Below are 21,835 nucleotides of genomic sequence, written 5' to 3' on the forward strand. Positions count from 1 at the left end.
AAAGATGCAAATGTTACACTCTCTGGATCTAAAAGGGAGCCTGTTGTAATACTGTTTTTTTTTGGAACAATGATATATCAATATGCAGGTACAAACATTCAGTCATCGTTTCTTCAAAATTTATGTGTTATGGGTTTCAATATCGTAGTTAAACATGGACAAGGTGGCACGTGTTTAGACATGGAACAACTTTTTCCCACTCTTGTTTCTTTGTTGCTAAATCCTTCTACTAATTATTATATGCTATCATCATAGGGTTAAAAATATGCCATATGCAATTCAGCACCGAAATACAGGGCAAGGTCGCCAAGAAACAACAGAAATCACTATCAATGCTTTGGTTGATCCCACTGACACTGGTATTTAAAAATAATCCACCGTCATTTCTACAACTACATATACTTTCGGCAATACATGTGCAGAAGAAATACTATAAGCTGAGAATCAAAGTCACTGAAATACCGGTGGTATATGAGTTGTAAAGTTTGCTGGAAGAAAATGAGAACAGATGGAAAAGGATCATATGGTTGTTCTAACTGTCCAGATGCACAGCCATGGCCAAGGTACATCCCAAGCAATTTACATTTCCAAGTATGAGCAACAGAATACTTAGAGAATGAAGACCAGTTACCGCTACTCCTGATGATCAACACGCTGCCTGGCCATCCCACGTTCTTCATCCTCTACCAATGGCAGATGATACATCGAACAAAGATATCATTGCAACTCTGCCATCCTCTGAGCACACTGTACATGAGAGCATACAAAGCCAGCGGATCTTTTCTGCACGAAGATCCAATGTAACCTCAAACACTCAGGTTTGCCAAGAATATATAACAACCAGAGCTTAAAAGAATTATTCTCTCGACTCCAAGCATGAAGGCCAATAGCAAATCATCCGGAGTGCTGACAAGCCACAAGCAACTCCACCAACTTTCTCTCTTTTATCTTCATCTGTAAATCAATTAGCTAGATAGTGTACTTCTCTTAGACCAGTGCTCACCCTGCTGAACTTTTTCATGCATCCTGAATGCCTCCAAGTCATGTAATTAACTAAGTGATCCATACTGCTCACTATATTATTTTCACAACAAACTATTAGTAGCAGATACAAGCAACAATAAATTAAGCTACACATTTGCTAAATGACGGGCTTAAACTCAGGCGCGGCATGCCGCCGCGCCTTCTGCCTGCTAGTGGAGATAATCAGAGCTCAATGCAACCTTTACTTCTCTATAAGGTGATAATTTTGCAAGCTAAAGAACAAAATTTGATTATCTACTATACAAACTTTGAGTACAAAAGTAGAACCCTCGTTGAGACTAAAGGATCTTCCATCATTTACTTCTAGCCTTTTGTATATACTGGGAGCAAAAAACAAGATCAGATTCCATCAAAATCGCATGCAAGTTAGCAGACACCATAAACCACGTAATATGCTTCAGGAAAAAGTCAAGAGATTCAGATGTGCACACTACTAACTCCAGGCTGCACCAAAGAGGATGAAGCCACTGAATGCCAGTTCAAACTGAAAGTTGCCACAAAGACCAAATCATCAAGTAATATGCATCAGAATCACTAGTCAGAAGTCAAAACCATCGGGGAAGCAGACACAGTCGAGGCTGATGGCTTCACCAAGTCCCTGCACCAACTGACGTTTTACTATACTTTCCAACTCTACAATCTTGCACTAACACCTCCAACACTGCAAATGCACAAACAACCCAAATAAAAGGCATACTTCAACAATTCCTCAGAAAAAGTCAGGCATAATTATGAAGTCTATGTAGAGAGTACTAAGATTTTGACGTTGTAGGAAACTCTTCCATCCAGAAGCCCTGAACTCTGCGGATCAATTTGAATACTCAGACTAACAACTCAGGAAACTGGTTTTCTAAACGACAAAATAGAAAAAATATGGAATTAGATCTCCAGGCAGATTTTCAGGTAGCATGACATGCTCTTGTCTTATATGCTCGTATCGTATATGCCCTCAAACTTGATAATATGGTAAAAATGTTCACTTAGGAGACTTGATTGCACACTCTAATTTGCTAAAGTTTATATGCTTGGAAGAGAAAAACTGTATAACAAATGGATATAAAACCAAAGTATCAATGAGTGTGCCTCATCCTTCCCACCAGGAAGCTCTATTTTTGAGCATCATATAGACTATTTCCACTTGGCAGCAAGGCACACACAAAAAGTTAACCTGTACATGATGTTTATCTCTTATAATATCTATCTTCGCAAAGGGAAAAATGCAGAACAACCAAATAAAAGCTTAGTATTGTTATCTAAAATAGTAGTACATCATAAATCACCTATCATATCATTTGTTTTCCACCAAATCTTATTTCCATTGTCTAGCATAACAAATCATCACAAATCATCGATCCTCTGATCATGAAATATGCCCAACCAAAATATAAAAAGCAGAAAGGTAATATATTCTGGGTGCATGATGGAAGGGCAACATGAGCTAAATTTTATTCTCATTTTAAAGTGTAAAGCATGGATTGCACAATTGCACACGGAAATTAAGGAGACATATGTCCAGAGCAGGGTCCGCACGGACCTTCGGATCAGCACCACCGAGCATCAAATAGAGGCAGAAAGAAATCCATGTATGTCAGAAACAGTTGCTAGTTTGCTACTACACCATGCTTCATCACACACGTACTACCACACATCAAATGTCTGCGGTACAATTAAGATAGTTAAACTGGCAGATCAGGTGGAGAGCATGGTGCAAATTTGAATTTTTGGAACAATCATTTGGTTGTATAGTTTACTTGTAGTAGTTCATAGATTATAATATGTCAATTTTGAGGTAAGGAGACCACATGGCAAGCAAGATGTCATGGAGCAAATTTCAGTGGAAAACCGACGAAGTAGAGTGCTAATTGGGTGCGTACCCGATCGAGCATCCAGAGCTTCGCCTAGTTTCTTTCCCTGTCAGACATCACTTCCCTTCTCCTTGGAGGCTGAAGGACCCCTTTGAAGGAAGTGTCGAATGTTAAGCTTCATGGCATTTTGGCAAGGCCAACAACATTAACTTTTGGTTCATTAACAGTACCTTAAACTGATCTACAAATGTGGTACATAGAATGAGTAAGGAGTGAGCTCGCCAGGTTATGTGGCATGAGTGTGTGAGATGAGATGATAATGATCTCCAGGGAAAAAAAGTGATGCCAAAAAAATTCAGTTCATTGGAGCTAAATTTGAGAGAAAGAAGAAATACTTGAGTAAAAAACTAAGCACAAAATCTTGCCCTCAATCTGCTTGGATTTTGTCAAAGACATAACAGGCATAGATAAAACAAAAATCCACAGAAATAAAGCTGAGAGTTTATGGGGATCAAATCGAGAGGAGGGAGGGAGGGAGGGATGTGGGTACCTGCAAGGCTGCAACAGGGCATACGTTCCATGTGAGCAGCTGCAGCGGCCGCCTACGCTGCTCGCTGCGCTTACAGAACTTAAAGTAGCAGCATTTTGTGGCGGCGCAACTTGACATTTGAACTCGAATTATAATAGAACATAGCAGGTCTACGAAAATGAACAAATGTACCTGTGGGCAAGAGAAACAGAGCAAGAGACAACGAGAACATAACACTAACAGAAGATATCACAAATGAACAAATGTACCACTTGGGCTAGAGGATGTGCTTCAGAAGGAACTTCACGCGCCGACATGATGACCTGGCCGTCGCTAATGAGTCCATCACTACTCTTAGCCCCGCCTTGACCACCGCCAAGGCCGTGAGTGCAGCTGCCGCCGCCGCTAGTCAGTCCAATCCAGGCTGGTCCCCCCCCCCCCCCCCCCTCGACCACCCGAATCGCCAACTCATTCCAGGTTCACCTTTCCCGACAAGGAGCCACCCGCCCTTTCGTCGCTGGAGCCTTCCATGTCGGCTAGGTTCGCGTACGACCCGGCGAGGGGCAACACCCGCTTGCGCAAGACGAGGTGCCTCATCGAGGATATGTTCTTACCTATGGGATTTGGCGCTGGTGCTCATGGTGGCGGGTACGAGGTCGTCTCTAATCCTGGTAAAAATTGTTGAGGGCATAAGGACGACTTCCCGGAGCTTTCGAACAAACGGCTTTCAGGTCTCTCTCATGTAGCTAGGATCTTTCTTCGCCAGCTTCACGCAGTGCCGGTGGTTCAACATGGTTCGTGGGGTGGACGCAGTCCACTACCGTGGCACGCCGCTCCTAGTGTGGTGGTCGAACAAGATAACCTTCGCCACATCGGTTCAATGCTGCTACAGCATTGGGCTGTCCATCCAACGCATCCCCTGCGGGAGTTCTCGCCTCAAACCACCCAAGAACTGTTGCCCGAATGCCTAATCTACCATATGGCCATTGAATCCTTCGATAGGCTCGACCTCTCGTACTTTGTCGTCAGGGCATGGGTGGACAACGCCAACGAGGTGCCGATGAAGATGCTACAGTGCAGCCTTGTGCTTTCTGCCCCGACCCGCTCATGCATGTCTCCCTCTCGCCAGGTTTCGGCCCTGACGGTGGCAAGGGGGAGGTGTGCCTCCTATGCTACCCTCCTACTACTATTGCATCTAAACTAGCACAAATACATAATAAAAGCGAGTTCAGCTGCTCCAAAAAGGCAAAAAACCATTGAAATTGCCATCTATTCTAATTAATCCAAATCATCCTCCCATGATGATCTTGCACTCGTAACATTCTTGGGGAGGGTTAGCAAAATCATCAAAGTCTACACTCCGATCCATTTGTATCATCTCATCTCACCACACTCATTCTTGGGGGGGTTGTTAGCAAAATCATCAAAGTCTACCAACTCCATGCTCATATCCATATGGGGCACATACAAGCTATTAAGCTTAGGTCAAAATATCACAAATCCAAGTGCCCAAGTTATCTCCAACCTAGAATCCAAGTAGCAAGATCCAAGATGATCCCAATAGTCCACCAATACCGTAGTCATGCTAATCCTACTATACCTATATAAATCCGATATATCTCAGGTAGATCATACTACACCCTAAAGTTTTCCAGCTTCAATCTTCAAAGGAAGGAATCTAGCACAAATCATAACTATGATCCAACCAAGCCTACTATCATAGTTATCTAAGTCCGGTACATATGAGGGTTAGCAAAATCATCAAAGTCTACCATCTCCGATCCATTTGTATCATCTCCATGCTCATATCCATATGGGGCACATACAAGCTACTAAGCTTAGGTCAAAATATCACAAATCCAAGGGCCCAAGTTACCTCCAACCTAGAATCCAAGTAGTGATATCCAAGATGATCCAATAGTCCAGCAATACCACACTCATGCCAATCATATATACCTATATAAATCTGATATATCTCAAGTTGATCATACTACACCCTAAAGTTCTCCAGCTTCAATCTTCACAGGAATCTAGCAAAAATCATAATTATAATCCAACCAAGCCTAGTATCATAGTTATCTAAGTCCAATACATATGGGGAGGGCTAGCAAAATCATCGAAGTCTACCAACTAAGATCCATTTGTATCATCTCCATGCTCATATCAAATATGGGGCACATACAAGCTACTAAGCTTAGGTCAAAATATCACAAATCCAAGTGCCCAAGTTATCTCCAACCTAGAATCCTAGTAATATCCAAGATGATCCAATGGGGCATATACAAGCTACTAAGCTTAGGTCAAAATATCACAAATCCAAGTGCCCAAGTTACCTCCAACCTAGAATCCAAGTAGTAATGTCCAAGATGATCTAATAGTCCACCAATACCGCACTCATGCCAACCATACTATACATATATAAATCCGATATATCTTAGGTTGATCATACCCTCGCCACTCAGCTCTGGATCTAAAGGCTAACTAACGGCAGCAGCTCCCGGCAGCGTTTTCACCCCTACCCACACCTCCTGTGTACTCTCCACTGCCTGCATGTCCGGCTAGGTATCATTTCCCTGGCTGCGAGTTACTCGTGTGCTGCCTTGTTCCTACATCATCTGCTCCCATGCAAGTTGTCGCCATAGCTGCAAGCTTGGGCACCACCCCCGAACTTACCCAAGGACGCCAAGCGCCCAAGTGCACGTCGCTACCTGTCGCCAAGGCTAGGGACTCCTAGCAAGGGAACGTGGGATGCGGAACCAAGTCCGTGACACATAACCCTCAAACAAGGTAAGGACGCCAAGTCGAATCGACGGGAAACGAGGAGTGCACGAGAGGTATGAAGAAGCGATGCAAACGCTATCAAGAGCAGCACGCCCTGCCATCCTCTGCCTTTTCACTTGAACTTGCAAAGAGGAACCCTGAGCTGAGTCACTCGTCCCAATTTTTCCCTCATAGTCTTAAGACCCCTGTCTCTTCATTTCCTCCGGCGCCAAGGAAGGGTCCTTCACCAACGCAGGGTTGCCTGCACTCAATAACCTCTTGCAAGGTGGCTTCGTACCAGAATCCACTAAATTAACATTTTTTCCGTTGGCACTGCATGTACATGTATTTCCATTCGCATGGTCAAAATCATATTTCTTCTTATACATTGGGTTGAGTCATGCCTAGTTTTCCCTCCACGACCATGATGATCTTGTACATGAACATTTTTGGGGAGGGTTAGCAAAATCATCGAAGTCTACCAACTCCGATCCATTTGTATCATCTCCGTGGCTCATATTCATATGGGGCACATACAAACTACTAAGCTTAGGTCAAAATATCACAAATCCAAGTGCCCAAATTATCTTAAACCTAGAATCCAAGTAACAATATCCAAGATGATCCAATAGTCCACCAATAGCACACTCATTTCAATCATACTATACCTATATAAATCCGATATATCTCACGTTGATAACTCTACACCCTAAAGTTCTCCAGCTTCAATCTTCAAATGAAGGAATCCAGCACAAATCATAACTATGATCCAACCAAGCCTAGTATCATAGTTATCTAAGTCCAATACATATGAGGAGGGCTAGCAAAATCATCAAAGTCTACCAACTCCAATCCATTTATCATCTACATGCCCATATCCATAAACTTAGGTCAAAATATCACAAATCCAAGTGCCCAAGTTACCTCCAACCTAGAATCCAAGTAGTAATATCCAAGATGATCCAATAGTCCACCAATACCACACTCATGCCAACCATACTATACCTATATAAATCTGATATATCTCAGGTTGATCATACTACACCCTAAAGTTCTCCAGCTTCAATCTTCAAAGGAAGGAATCTAGCACAAATCATAACTATGATCCAACCAAGCCTAGTAACAAACCCACATGTAGATACTAGATTTGCCCACAACCGTCCACTGTCATGACAGACGCACATATGTATGTACGGTGGCAAATGATGCCTTTCTCCTCCCAGTGCCATCTTCTCGCCTTCCCCAATCGCCATCCCCTCGACGCTTGTCTCCAAGTACAACAAACGACGACAACAACAATCCGCTCCCAACAATGTTTTCATACCTTCCCCCACACCTCACGTGTACTCTCTGCTCCCTACCAGTCCAACTGGGCATCCTTCGCCTGACTTTGGGCTGCTATGTGTGACGCCTCAATCCCACATCTCGTGTTACCTGCTGCACGCCGCCATAGCCGCACAGGCAGTCGACACCGCAATGGCCCTCTAAATTCTTATGTACATGTTCTTACTGCCAATGATACTTAACAGGCAGCTCATTTCAGGAGGATAGATTTTTAATTTGGTTGTAGGGTCATTCTCGACTTCGAGTCTTGTTCTGATTTAGGATCGGCACACGGGTTCTCTACTTGGTGTTGGCCCTCGGCGCTATGAGTCACACACCCTCTGGAGTGTGCCAAGCTTCGCCTTCCCTCCGCTACCACCGCCGCCAGTCTCTTCGACTCACTTACCTCGTCTACCCACTCGTTCTGGCATGATCGTCGCAGCCGCATGTGTGGTTCTTGACTCTCACCCTTAGTTCGACGTGGTCTCCATGGATCTGTCTCTGGTAATGTGTCTTTAGGCAGTCAAGATTGTTAGTTGGGTAAACACGTTCAATTACCTTATCCTTAGAGCGAGACTCTGTCTCGGCGTCCTTTCGATCTTGTTCACTCTGATGTTTGGGATCCAGCTGCCTTTGCCTTGAAAGGAGGCCATCGCCACTATATTATCTTTATAATGATTCCCCTCGATACAAGTCGATATATTTTATGCCTTCTTGTAGTGAGGTCTATCTGTAAGAAGTTTGCCGCCTTGGTTCATACTCGGTTTTCCACTCATATCCATGCCTTTCGTGTATATCCCTCATTTGCTGCACGAATTCCTTGTTGAGAAAAGCACACTTGCTCAGTTCTCGTCTTGTGCTCGTGGTCAGAATGGTGTTGCTAAGCGCAAGCATCGCGAACTTCATGAGGCGGCTAGTGCGTTGATGATCGTAGCCACCTATCTCATCAATAATCATCCCTCCTTTGCTCTACATGGTGACATTCCGAGCGTCTTTGTGGGCATTCCCTTGACAACTCCGAGTCCGGAATTGCTTGTCGCACAAATGGACAAAAATGGATGTATCTAGAACTGAAATATGTCTACATACATCCATTTCTCCGACATGTATTTTCGGACGGATGGATTACTAAACACTTTGTTTGGTTGCCTTTGCTACGTTCTTCATGCACCAAAACTGTTCGATCAATCTATTGAATGCCTTCTTAGGTTACAGTGATGAGGACAAGGGCTATCGGTGTTGGGATCTTGTCAGTCGTCGGATGCGCATTTCTCGAGATGTGACTTCTCATTGAATCTCGTCCTTTTTACGCACGTCCATCCTCTGCTTCCCCCCCCCCCAATGGATAAAAATGGATGTATCTAGAACTATAGTATGTCTAGATGCATCCATTTCTCTGACAAGTATTTTCGGACGGATGGAGTACTAAACACTTTGTTTGGTTGTGTTTGCTACGTTCTTCACGCACCAAACTGTCTGATCAATCTGTTGAATGTCTTCTTAGGTTACAGTGATGAGCACAAGGGCTATCAGTGTTGGGATCTTGTCAGTCATCGGATGCGCATTTCTCGAGATGTGACTTCTCATTGAGTGTCATCCTTTTTATGCACGTCCATCCTCTGCTTTGCCCCCCCCCCAATTGAGGATGCTTCCCTCAATTTACCCGATACACTTATCACTCATTTATTGCCCTCGCCCACCTATCCCAGCGTGTCCTCCCGTACTACTGTTATAGACCCCACACATCGTCACATGCGGCTTCCCCACCTCGTTCATTACTTGAGGCTACCTCACCTGGCTCGTCCACGAGGCTTCCCCGATGATTCCCCTTCATCATCTTCTTCACTACACTTGTGGTCCGTGTGTCATGGATCCTTCTGACAAGCCATCTCCCTCTACTACAATGCCCTCTCCTGTTGGCAATGCATCGCCTCCAGCTCAGCCTACTTATGGCTTTCGAGCTCTCGCTTCCGCCTATTGACCACTATGGTTATTCTGGCGCCGCTTTTCTCAAGACAACTTCTTATCATGACGCATTTGTTCATCCCGAATGGCGGCATGCGATTGTAGAGGAGATTGTTGCTCTTGTGCGCATCGACACGTGGGACGTCATTTCTCTTCCTCCCCGTGCTCGTCCAATCGCTTGTAAGTGTGTCTATAATGTTAATACACTGATGGTTCTCTTGAGTGTTACAAAGCTCATCTAGTGGCGCAAGGCTTTCCTCGGGAACATGGCCAAGACTACAATGAGCATTTGCTCCCGTGGCCTTTGCACACTTCTCATTGTGGCTTATGTTCGCCACTGGTCTGTCTCTCGGCTTGATGTCAGGAATGCCTTCCTTAATGTTGAGTTGTATGAGGTCTACATGTAACCACCACATGGGTATTCTCTTCTTGATGACATGGTTTGTCGTCTTCGTCACTTTTTTATGGCCTTAACCAAACCTCCATGCCTGGTTTGAACGTTTCGTCTCGATGGTGACTACGGCTAGTTTTCGGCGAGTGCTCATAATCCTACACTTGTCCACCTCTCAACTCATGGTCGAACTCTTCTATATGCCGATAACACTGGCAATGGCTCTAAGTACATTTGCCATTGTGAAGGCTCATCATAGTGGATTTCTTATGTCTAATCTTGGTCCTCTTCGCTACTTCCTAGGGATTGAAGTTTCTTCTACCTCTAATGGCTTCTTTATCAAGTTCGTCATCACCTGCGACTTCCCCGCCTTGTTCATTACCTGAGGCTACCTCACTTGGCTTGTCCCCTTGGGCTTCCCCAGTAATTCCCCCTCATCCTCTTCTCTACTACACTGGTCATCCGCGTGTTGTGGATTCTTCTGATGAAGCCATTTCCCTCGACTGTCTTTCTCTGCCCTCCACTATATGCTCTGTCGCATTGTCGTCGCGACTAGGATGGTGGCAAACTTAGTGACGACAATGCCCCTCATGCGTCATCGCTAGAGCCTCTCAAGTTGCATGAACGGACGGAGGGGACACTGCCGCCATGGCTGTTGGCATTCCCTCTCTCAGATCATGAAGTGTTTGGGAGTGAGACTAAGAGAAATACAGGAAAGGAGACAATTACTAGCGTATTAGGGGAATAAGGCCCAAATAGAACTGTTGAGATGCCCATTACCAAAATGGTTGGTGTATTCTTATCCAAAGTGGGTCACGCTTTTGATGCAAAAAAGACCGTGTGGGATATCATCGATCCATGCAGTGATTTTCATGACGGTTATCATCTCTGGATACTCAATACAACAATAGTTGCCCGATTTTGGCATCAAGCATGCCCGCCGAAGATGTGGCCGATGTACGGGGACGAACATATTAACTGTTTTAGCAAGCATGTGGTGGCAGTAATGTGGATGCTCCACATAGTTGCAGCCTGCCGGGTTTGACCACACGCCAAAGATGTGGCTAGCCTTCACCCTACATCGGTTTACAATGGTACGCCCCCTCTTACTACATCATATGGAAAATTGTAGTATTGAGTTGATTTCTCTTGCCCAAGCAATTGCAGTTTGTATTGAAATGACGCTTCTCTGGCCCGACACAAATAGTTCAGTTTCAGAGTTAATGTGCAAAAGATATAATCACCATAAATATTGAAAAAATCTGAATATTCTAAAATATTGCTATCATGTCAACTTTAGTTTAATTCAAAATAAAGATATAACTACTGGTGGTCGTTATGTTTCTTCTTCGCAGTTTACCCTTCTATTGTTTATCCAAAAGATATAACCACAAATAGAAAAATCTGAATATTCTTCTATTTCCTCACAACGTTGAGCAATAATAACGACCATAAGAGTATGCTAATAAGGCATATTCCCTTACTGATAATCCAGGAGTTAATGTTTCTTTTCTTAACTGACAAGAACAGAAAACCAAATTTAGGATGTCTCTGATTCTGTCGGCTTCTATAAAGACAGTATAGTGCAACACAGATTACACATCTTCTACTATGCAGTCACCTATACTTATGGTTCTCTTTCCCTTGAAGTTTATTTCTACTGTTATGAGACCATAGTGCATCTGAAACTATTTATCAAGCTTCAGTCAGTCAACCCATAGGCTTTGAGGTAAGTTTATAACGCTATTTGTTTATTCTCAGGCCTATAATCCTAGTTTTTGGAGAAACACGCACAATCCAAATCAGAGCCGTCATATGCTAGATTGTGTCGTGCAAATAAAGGGAGCTATATCGAGGGGGGTTATCTAGATGGGATTATAGTTCACTAAGAAATCCGAGAGTATTTGCCTCTAGAAATGAACATTGGCCCCAGAACATCAGAACTGTGCGTGTCTTTCAACAAAGTTAGAACTCAATTTTTTCTAATATCATATAAAAGAATGGTGGAGCTTCTTAAGCCGGGTGCTAAGCAATCAAGGAGTAGTATATCTGGTAGGTAGGAAGATAAGTTGTTGCTTCGGTAGTGGAAAAAATAACTAACCGAAACCATGACTATGTTAATCAGGCAACCATGTTAAGTAAACAAAACCCCTCTTTTATCTAGTAGGCAGGAAGATAGGTTGTTGAATAGTACTGCAAGAGAACTGGGAAATAATGTAAAAAACAAACTGATAATATTGTACTAAGTAATTTACAAAAACGGTCAAGCATTTCCATACCTGATGATTTCATGAACCTTTTATATCACATTGTATTCAGGAGCGTAAGACCAAACACCTTATAAGCGCAGTTCCAGATGACAAAAATTGTGTCGTAATTCAGATGCACTGATTTTTAATATTGGAACTGAGACCTGTCACGAGCAGAGTTAAGGCATAATCTATTCCATTAAAAAAGTAACATATTTCCTGTTTTGCTCAGTACAATTTCATTATCACAGTTGAGACCTATCTTGAACAGAGTTAAGGCATAATCTATTCCATTAATCAAATGTTTTCCTGTTCTGCTCAGTACAATTTCATTATCACAGCTGAGACCTGTATTGAGCAGAGTCAAGGAATAATCCATTCCATTAATCAAATGACCTTTTTCCTATTCTGCTCAATACAATTTCATGATACATATACTTGCAATTTTTATCAACACAAAATTTCTGGAGATTAGAGCAATTATGCAAGAAGGAAAGCAATGGAAATATTAATGATTTCAAAAATAAACAAAGCAGGGTCAAAAGAGACATCACACTTACATGGCGATTGCTTCTGCAGCTAAAATCTTCTGTCACAATCATCATAGCACCAGAATGCACTTGATCATAGTGCGGTCCATGTCAACTTGAGATCCTCGATAGTTGATATACAAATGCTCAAAGATTGCCCCTTTAAACCCAAACCGAGGTACATATCCCCAATCCATGTGGCTGCACATAACAAGTGGAATTTAGAAGGATATCGCTGGAACACATAGCCATAGGCAGGCAGGGAATGGCTGACTGAACATGTGACTTGTCCGGTCATCCAAGCGCATTCCATGCTACTGAGCTGTGCAGTTTACCCAGTAAATTAACCAACCACACACAATCTAGCAAAAGATCGGTAGAAGAACAGCTGCCGCATAAACCGTGAACCACACAGTTGCTGCATTGCCATTTAGTTACCAAATGGCGGAGCAGAGTAGATCTATAGCAGCAACAGTCTGGATTCTGAAATTCTCTAGCCACTTCACTGAATCCACGGCTGCTAATCTTATTAACCGTTACTACCATATGAATTCGCTTGCCCTAACAAAGCAAGGGTCGTGTGGTTTGTTCAGTACCTTTCTTGCGGATGCAGGGTCGCCGGAGCATGTCGTCGTAGGGCTCCTCCCACCGCTGCCTGCCAGCATCCATGGATTCTCAGATCAGAAACAGATGACAATACAATCCAAAGGTTCCTGACAGAGGGTTGAAGGGCACGCACAGAAGTTGAGGGTCGCGCACGAGCGACCGAGGAGACGTAGCCGAGGAGGGGAGGAGGATCTGCGGCCTCGGGGCACTCTGCCGGGGCGCCATAAGGGAGGGGGGACTCCGTGCCGTCACGCGCCCAGCCGTCCACGGCGCCGTCGTCCTGGGCCTGGTGCGAGGGGACGGGCGGCGCGTCCTGCTCCATCCGCGCGAGCTGAGGCGAGCAAGAACTGGGCGAGGCGGCGGAGATGCTCCATCTCCGTGGCGTCTAGGGTTTCGCGTTGTCAATATGGAGTCTCCCCTCGGTGGACTGGCCGCGCGTGCGTGAGTGCGGGGAGGGACGGCGTACTGGCCGGCGGCCGACGGCGGAAGCGACAGGGTGCGAGAGAGGGAAAGATTGGGAGAGACGGGGATGAGGGGGCGACGGCGGCGGCGGATTGGAAGACGGACGTGGGCTACTGGGCCGGGGTTCTTTTTTCTCTTTCGTGTTGAAGATTGAAGAACAGCTTTGGAAGGTGAGGCCGCGCACCAACGGTCAGAAAAGGAGGCGGGGACGTCCTGCATGACGCATTGTGCGTCGTATAGCTCAGAACGCACAGCCGGGCAGCAACTGGGCCGGCCCATTGGCAGCCAAGCCGACTAATACCACGCTGCATCGTTCGCGCGAGCGTTATTTATCGCATTAAGCAATCGCACAAAGGTTGTAGAGTAGTTGGGCCGGCCCACTTTCATGCAGGGAATGAATGAAAAAGAGAATGGGAAATTGGGAGAAGCAGGGATCAGTCTCCGGTCTCCCGGAAGAGAGCTCACGATGCTAGCCACTGCACCAGTGTCTTTGCACAAAATATGTTGTTGGCACATTTTGTACTTGAGGCGAACGAAGCCGGGTTTTTCCATTGTTTGTCATTGGTTATTTTTCTGTTTTTTCTTTTGTTTTCTGATAGGGTTTTCTTCATTTTTATATGGTTTCTTTTTTTCTTCATTTTTTGTTTGGTTTTCTTTGTTTCTTCTCCATGTTTTTGTTCTTTTGGTTTTTTCTTATGTTTGTTTTCGTTTTCACTCTATATTTTTGTATATGCTAAAAACATTGTTTAATAAGTGGTCAAATTTTTTACACACATTTAACATTGTTTGAACGCTTTTTCAGCATTTTTCAAATACTTTTCCACATCTTTTAATACTTATTGAACATTTTCAAATACTTGTTCAATATTTTCCATATACTCGTTCAACATTTATTAATAGTTATTCAACATTTTTCAAATACTTTTTCAACATTTTTTAATATTATTTCAACATTTTTCAAATACTCATTCAATATTTTTAATATTTATTCAACACTTTCAAATACTCGTTCAATATTTTTCATATACTCATTCAACATTTTTTAATAATTAGTCAACATTTTTCAAATACTTGTTCAACATTTTAATACTTATTCAACATTTTTCAAATACTTGTTCAACATTTTTTAATACTTATTTCAACATTTTTCAAATACTTTTTCAACATTTTTAAGATACTTGTTCAACATTTTCAAATAAGTGTTCAACATTTTTAAATACTTATTCAACATTTTTCAAATATTTGTTCAACATTTGTCAAATTCTTGTTCAACATTTTTCTTAATACTTGTTCAACATTTTTTAGATACTTGTTCAACAGATTTCCAAATGTGTTTTAAAGAGTGTTTTTTGTATAATCCATATCTCTACTCCTAAGGGGAGAGTTGGTAGCCTCACTTCGGTTAATTCTTTCCCACCTTTTTTTATCCCGCAAACATATTTAAACCGGATTTTACCCATGATCTATTTAAAGCGATTTTATGTGCCAATAAGATCAATTTTTGGTATATTTGAAAACTTTATATGGAAAGGAATGAATCATGATCAATCTTTAATCAATTTTTGAACACCAAATTTAATAAATCAAGCATAAATCATTACTATTATATGAGAATTGGTTGTTCTATTCCTCTCTCGATTAAAAAAATAGTACACCGCCAACTCCTCCCTCGACCTTTTTCCTAGGTTGTGGTTGTGGGATGGCGCTGCCGCCGCCGCAGAACAGGGTTCCCTGCCTCCGCCGTCGAACGTCTTGCCCCTTCTCGTTCTAGGTGTTCCACACGCCGCGTCGCACCTCCTCCCCGCCAGAGAACAAGCAGTAGGAGCAGAGAGGAATCGAAGGCAGAGGTCGCCGGAAGCACCTCACTGGGACAATCCCCATGGCGACCAGGCGCATAACCAGCACGCGGTTATCGCTCCACGGCCGGCCAACAGAGGTGAGCCGCCCGTCTGTCCATCAACGGAATCTCTCTTTTTTTCGCCGCGCTGCATGGGAAACGATCGCTCTAGGGACTCTCGATTTGGTCCCGGCCGTGGAAACGATCACTCAAGGAATTGAATAAGAACTGGGCCGGCGGCGAGCGAGGAAGATAGGTGTCCGCGTGTGTGAGGGTGGAGAGGGACGACGGACGAAGAATTCTAGAAACACTCATCAATTGGCCGACGGTGGAAGTGACGGGATGTGAGAGAGGGAAAAAGATTGAGAGAGACCGGGATGAGGCGGCGGAGGATTGGTTTTTCAGTTCCCCACTTGTGTTCGTGTTGGAGACGGAGACGGACGACTGCGTGGGCTACTGGGCTGGGTTTTCTTTTCCTCTTTCCTGTTGATGAAGAACAACTTTGGAAGGGGACGCCGCACCAACAGTTATACAGAAGAGGGGAATTATCTAGGGAGCTCCTACATGCCGCACTTTGCGGCAAAAGGACACCCCTTCGCATAGGGGACGAACCGATTGGGCCGGCCCATGGCAGACACCACCGGTACTGTAGCGCAACAGGGAAAAATAAGTAAAAAAGAAGCGCGCTCTAAAGGAATCAACTGCAGACCTCTCAGTAACAAGGTCTTGTCGATTGCCATGCGAGCTGATGATTCTAAGTGGCAGATTTGTAGCGCTATAACCAAGAACAAACACGAGTGACAGAACTCTGACACCTTTTGATTTTATTCGAATAAATCTTAGAAATTATAAACAATTTTCTATATAAGGTAAGTAATGTTTCCAAGTTCAAACATTTGTCAAACAACGCGAACAAATTTTGAAACTCCAGACAAATTTTTTTAATATGTGAACAATTTTAAAACAGGAACATTTTCTGAAAATTTCTAAACAAAAGTTGAAAATGTGAACATTTTTTGAAAAAACAAACAATTTTTTGAAAATCAAGAACAAATTTTGAAAAATGGGAGCAAATGTGAAATTCCAAAAAAATGAAAATTTGAACAAATTTCAAAACGTGAACATTTTTTGAAAATCACGAACAAATTTTAAAAAATGGCAACAAATGTGAAATTCCAAAACTTTTTTGGAAATTTGAACAAATTTGAAAACGCGAACATTTTTTGAAAATCACGAACAAATTTTGAAAACACAAACAAATTTTGTACATTTTTTTAAAGGAATGAAATGTTTTTTGAAACCTGAACAAAAAAATTCAAACATTTTTTTAAAAAGCCGAACAAAGTATTGAATATATTGAACTTTGTTTCAAAATTGCGATTTTTCTAAAACAAAAATAAAAGAATGAAAGAAACAGAAAACCAAAACCAAAAAACACGAAAAAATGAAACAGATAATAGCCGACCTCTTGCACGTGTAAGACACTAGCTTTGTTGAGCTCCAGTGGCCGGCAACGCACCTCCATGAGTGGGAGGTTTTGAGGTTCGATTCCTCACTCTCTTCGTTTCTTTTTAGGGATTTTCTCTGTAGGAAGCACCCGTCATGGGCCGGCCCACGAACGATCAATGGGTGTGCGAGAGGTCGACACTTTGCCGCGGAATGCGGCGAATAGGGTTTTCCAATTCTCTATTTGCCACTCTTTGCATCGTACTGTCGTCGATTCGCACAGGCAGGTCGACCTATCGAGCAAACGGTTTTGCGAACCTTCTAGATCGTTCCCAGCTGGTGTTTACAGGCAGTCTAAAAAAACAGGTTCTTACAAGTTTCGAATTGAGTTTTCTGTTTTCCTATTTATGTTTCTTTTGTCTTATTCTTTTTTTCAATTTATGTTTCTATTTATTTTTTCCTTTTTTATTCTTTTTCTAGTTTCCTTTTCTTTTTCAAAAGTTGTTCAGAATTTTCAAGAAATCCATGTTTTTCAAAAAATGTCGGGGAACGTTGCATGGAAAACAAAAAAAATTCTACGCACAAGCAAGATCTATACATGGAGATGCATAGCTACGAGAGGGGAGAGTGTGTCTACGTACCATCGTAGACCGTTAAGCGGAAGTGTTTTTCAACGCGGTTGATGTAGTCGTACACCTTCACGATCCGCCCGATCAAGTACCGAACGTACGACATCTCCGCATTCTGCACACGTTCAGCTCGATGACATCCTCGCCTTCTTGATCCAGTAAGACGAGCGAAGTAGTAGATGAGTTCCGGCAGCACGACGGCGTGGTGACAGTGGTGATGCAACTATCTCCGCAGGGCTTCGCTGAGCACTACGAAAATATGAACGAGGATGAACTAGAGGGAGATGGGCGCCGCACACGGCTAGGGGGAGGGGAGGCAGCCTAGGGCAACCCCAAGGGGGCCGGCGGCCATGAGGGAGTCCTGGATTAAGGGGTCCTCGGACAGCCGCACTATATACTTTGGCCGGACTGTTGGACTATGAAGATACAAGATTGAAGACTTCGTCCCGTGTTCGGGTGGGACTCTCCTTTGCGTGGAAGGCAAGCTTGGCAATTCGGATATGTAGATCTCCTCCCTTCTAGCCGACTCTGTGTAACCCTAGCCCCCTCCGGTGTCTATATAAACCGGAGGGTTTAGTCCGTAGAACAACAATCATAATCATAGGCTAGCTTCTAGGGTTTAGCCTCTACGATCTCGTGGTAGATCAACTCTTGTAATACTCATATCATCAATATCAATCAAGCAGGAAGTAGGGTATTACCTCCATCGAGAGGGCCCGAACCTGGGTAAACATTGTGTCCCCTGCCTCCTGTTACCATCCGCCTTAGACGCACAGTTCGGGACCCCCTACCCGAGATCCGCCGGTTTTGACACCGACATTGCTGCTTTCATTGAGAGTTTGACGGTGCCGTCACCATAAGGCTTGATGGCTCGTCTTGTTGTCAGGGACAACATCACCTCTGGGGGAGCCCTGGCTATAGGCCAAACTCTTCGACTAGGCGGCTTCGTCATGACCGCCCGTTCGGCCGTTCCGCCGACGATGACTTCTCGCGTCATCAAAAATAGCCTCCACGTCGGCTCGGGATTTGCCGAGCAGATGGATCCAATGGAGCTCTCTTCCTTGAACGAGCTCTTGGATCGCATCGCCGCCTTGGGAGTCGCTTTGGACTATGATCGGATCGGGCTTAAACCCGACCAAAGGGAGATTAACTCTCTGCCGGTAACCCATCAGATAGCGGTGGTGGAGGAGCAACGCAGCGATTCTTCCTCTATCTTGAGGACAAACTATGTCCGGATTCCCGAGCTCTCCGAGCCGGATACCCATCTACGGGAGGACATGGCCCAAGCTTTGAACCTAGAATCAGACAGTGGGCCAGATCTATTGGGCAACATCCCGGAGCCCGAACTGCCAAGCTCGGAAACTCCTCCGCCCCTGGGTCTCGGATCGGGTCAGGGTTCGGACCTAAATCTACCCACCCACTCAGATATAAGTGATCTTTCCCACATTAGACAAGAGCCCCAAGAGACAGTACATCACTATTGGGCCAGATTCCTCCTTGTAATGAGCAAGGTCAAGGACTGTCGCGAGGAAGACGCAATTTCATTCTTTTGCAAAAATTGTACGGACAAGGGAATCCTCAACGCCATAAGTCGCCGTGACATAGCACACTTCGCTAACTTGGCGGCCATAGTACAGAAGTACTGTGCGATGGAAAGCACCTGGAAAACCCAAACAAAATTCTGGGATCCTCCGGCTCTCACTAAACCCCTCGTCCGAGCTAAAAGGGTGTACTCTCGTAAGTCACCCGATCCAATTACAAAGAAACCCAAGCCCACTACAGGGCGTGGAACTGTATTGGAGGGATGGCTCAATGGGCCATGCAAAATTCACAGTACAGCGGATACGCTACCAACACATAGTCTTAGAGCATGTTGGATACTCCGGCAGGTGGCCAAGAGCGGCAAAGATATCCTTATCAACAATACAACAGAGCACCATCCCGTGGAAAATAACAATACAGTATTGACAGTCTTCGAGACCTTCGCCTCAAATAATAGGCGCAAGCGAGCACTCCGCAGCCTTGCCGAGGCCTGCCACGTGGCAGCAATAAATCCATGGAGCGATACGGCTATAACATTCAATGCCAGTGATGAACCTAAATTCCGAACAGCCCGAGCACCAGCCGCCTTGGTCCTTAGTCCAATTGTGGACGGTTTCCGGCTTACTAAAGTGCTCATGGACGGTGGCAGCGGATTAAACCTCATATATGAGGAGACTCTTCAAAAAATGGAAATAGAAAAGAGCCGCATTTAGCAAAGAAGCACGACCTTCAGAGGAATCATGCCTAGTCGGGAGGCACGATGTGCGGGAAAAATCACACTAGATGTGGTATTCGGCACGCCGGAGAATTATAGGTCCGAAGAAATAACATTCCAAGTGGCCCCGTTCAGTAGCGGATACCACGCCCTTTTAGGGCGGGAGGCATTCACGATCTTCCAAGCTATACCCCATTACGGGTGCATGAAGCTCAAAATGCCCGGGCCCAATGGAATCATCACTCTAGCTAGTGATCCAGACATAGCACTCCGCGCCAAAAATAAAACCGCCGCACTAGCCCTCGAGGCGTTATCCGAAGCCCTTGCGGCCGAAGAACTAACTGTGCTGCGCTCCACAGTGGACAGGGACGACGTGATACTCGACAAAAGACCCAAGTCCACCTCTTTTAAACCAGCAGACGAAATAGTCAAATTCCAGGTCCACCCATCGGACCCTACAAAAACAGCATCCATTGGGGCACAGTTAAACCCCACAGTAGACGCCGCACTGCGGGAGTTCTTGCGCGAGAATTGGGACATTTTCGCCTGGCATCCTTCAGACATGCCAGGAATCCCACGCAGGCTGGCCGAGCATAGCCTTAACATTCTAAAGGGGTTCAAGCCGCTCAAGCAGACTCTTCGGCGTTTCTTTGAGCCTAAGCGACAAGCCATGGGAGAGGAGCTAGCCAAGTTACTCGAGGCCGGATTCATTAGAGAAATAAAACACCCGGACTGGCTAGCAAACCTGGTGATGGTACCAAAGAAGGACAAATCCTGGCGCCTATGTGTCGATTTCAAGGACCTTAACAAGGCCTGCCCCAAGGATCCCTTCCCCCTCCCCCGCATCGATCAAATTATCGACGCTACCGCAGGACACGACTCATTGTGCTTCCTCGACGCATACTTCGGATACCATCAAATTAAGATGGCGGAGTCCGATCAAGCCGCAACGGCATTTATCACTCCATACATCCCCTTCTGTTTTAACACCATGCTTTTCGGGCTCAAAAACGCCGGTGCAACCTATCAACGCATGATTCAGACATGCCTGGAAACACAAATCGGCAAAATAGTGGAGGCATATGTAGACGATGTGGTCATTAAAACCAGACACGTCGAATCCTTAATAGACGACTTGAGGCTCACGTTCGACAATCTCCGAACATATGACATCAAGCTCAATCCGGAAAAATGCGTTTTCGGCGCCCGCCGGAAAGCTCTTGGGCTTCATCGTCTCTAGTAGAGGAATCGAAGCAAATCCGGCCAAAATCTGAGCTCTGTCACAGTTGGCTATCCCAACAGACCTCAAGCAAATCCAGAAATTAACTGGATGCGTGGCTGCCTTAAGCCGCTTTATCTCCCGATTAGGAGAAAAGGCACTACCCCTTTATCGCCTTCTCCGACGCACCGAACACTTCGAGTGGACGGATGCGGCCACGGCCGGATTGGAAGAAATAAAAGGCATTTTGGCCACCAACCCAATCTTGGTCGCGCCAAATGTCGGCGAACCAATGCTGTTATATATAGCGGCAACACACCAAGTTGTAAGCGCAGTGCTCGTCGTCGAACGAGAGGCGGACGGACATAAGTTCCCGCTTCAAAAGCCGGTATACTATGTATCCACTGTCCTCACTCCATGCAAATCACGGTACCCACATTCTCAAAAGATAGCATATGCGGTCTTCATGGCATCCCGGAAATTACGACACTACTTTCAAGAGTGTTCAATTACGGTGACCTCTGAAGTACCACTCAACGGCATAATAAATAACCGCGATGCCACGGGCCGGATTGCTAAATGGGCTATTGAGCTCCTCCCGTTCGACATAACATACAAACCACGACGAGCCATTAAGTCACAAGTACTGGCTGATTTCGTCGCCGAATGGACAGAAGCCGAACTCCCTAAAGAGTACGACGCGTACTCCAATTGGATCATGCACTTTGACGGCTCTAAGATGTTGGCTGGTCTGGGGGCAGGCGTCGTCCTGACATCCCCCAT

The 21,835-nt window shown here is 44.7% G+C and overlaps 1 long non-coding RNA gene across 8 annotated transcripts; it reads right to left on the reverse strand.

The window, feature by feature from the left end:
- Positions 1 to 291: 291 nt before the first annotated feature.
- Positions 292 to 13,765, reverse strand: LOC109736364 (uncharacterized). Of its 8 annotated transcripts, none has more exons than XR_006664546.2 (7): positions 13,336 to 13,765; positions 13,193 to 13,251; positions 12,627 to 12,797; positions 3,400 to 12,230; positions 3,080 to 3,090; positions 2,919 to 2,998; positions 292 to 2,700 (listed from the first exon to the last, which is right to left on the reverse strand). It is a non-coding gene; the product is annotated as an uncharacterized lncRNA (long non-coding RNA). The 8 variants fall into 8 exon arrangements; XR_006664547.2 differs by having other exon boundaries at positions 2,919 to 2,987; positions 3,080 to 3,173; XR_006664545.2 differs by having other exon boundaries at positions 3,080 to 3,173.
- Between the last annotated feature and the right edge of the window lie 8,070 nt (positions 13,766 to 21,835).

Source organism: Aegilops tauschii, chromosome 5, assembly GCF_002575655.3.
Source record: "Aegilops tauschii subsp. strangulata cultivar AL8/78 chromosome 5, Aet v6.0, whole genome shotgun sequence".
Lineage (NCBI taxonomy): Eukaryota > Viridiplantae > Streptophyta > Magnoliopsida > Poales > Poaceae > Aegilops > Aegilops tauschii.